Source organism: Hakea prostrata, chromosome 3 (genome assembly GCF_041222555.1).
Source record: "Hakea prostrata isolate BN-2017 chromosome 3, UWA_Hpros_2, whole genome shotgun sequence".
In the NCBI taxonomy this organism is placed as follows: Eukaryota; Viridiplantae; Streptophyta; class Magnoliopsida; order Proteales; family Proteaceae; genus Hakea; species Hakea prostrata.
In genome coordinates, this window is record NC_142602.1 from 73,294,203 (window position 1) to 73,295,549 (window position 1,347).

A 1,347-nucleotide genomic window follows, 5' to 3' on the forward strand; every position below is an offset into this window, starting at 1 on the left:
TGTAACCTCTACTTGGCCAATGCTTTGGGGTATACCGATGACATATTACGATGCTCGATCATGTTCTGCAAAATTGTTCAAATTGTGGATTATCGAATTGAGTACCATGATCACCAGCCGATTATTTTGGGCATCCCGAACCGATATGATTGACTCGAGCACTAACTTCTCCACCTTTCTTTTAGTGATGGTTGCTAGGTGCTAGCCTCGACCCATTTGGTGAAGTAGAAATAATTGCTACACAGATATTCCCTTCGCCTCTCGACGCCCTTGGTGAATTTTCCCATGATATCGATTCCCCACATCACAAAAGGGATGGAGTCTAGAATCGAAGTCAAGGTTTCAGCCGCCATTTAGATACCGTAGCATGCATTTGCACTGCTACATCGACAAACATATTCCATAGCAGCTTGCCGCTTAGCCGCATAGACCGAGCCTCAAATTTTTCAAAAGGTGGCACAACCGCCCATGTAAGCACCACAAATTCCTTCATGTACTTCTTACCCGTAGCTAATTCCGATCCTTCGAGATCCAAGCATCTCAAAAGGGGTTTGGAATAAGATATTTTGTATAGCCTTTCGATTCGTGCATAATGATACTGGCTGATCACACCTCGATTAATCTTGCCTCCTTTGGATCCTCCGGTCAATTTATCATCTCTCCGGATATTCTACGATGGGATCCATCCAAGATTGTCTGCTTCAATCTCGGATATCTTCATTACTCCCCGATAACCCGGGAATGTTATTTCTACTATGTAGACCAAAGGGTCTAAATTCTTTCCTTTGGCATCGGCTAGTCTTGATAGCTCATTTGCCATTGTATTTTCTTTTCTGGGATCCGACACTTTCGATTCCTAAATTCTTTCTCCAATTCTTGCACAATCTCTTGATATTTCTATATTCGGGGGTTCTTTACGCCATACTCACCTTTGTACTTGATTGACAATAAGTTGTGAGTCACTAAAGATAGTTAAGTCTGCTGTCGCCAATGCTTTTGACAATCCAAGTTCAGCTATTAGGGCCTCGTATTACGCCTCATTGTTATTTGCTTCGAATGCAAATCTTAGTGCATAATGAATAACAAAACCCTTGGGACTCTTCAAAAGAAATTCCAGGCTCCCCGCTCCTGCTTATTACTCGAACCATCCACGTATACCTCCCAAATGGTTGGAATAGTGCGGTGCAGTAATCTCTTCCCCTTCGGTGCAGTGTTAGTCTCTACTACGAAATTTGGCCAATGCTTTAGCTTTAACCGGCGCTCGAGGCTTAAAGCTTACTTAGACCTCGCCGAGTTCAACCGAGCCAAGCTACCATTCTTCTAGACAAATCGGGTTTACGAAGAACT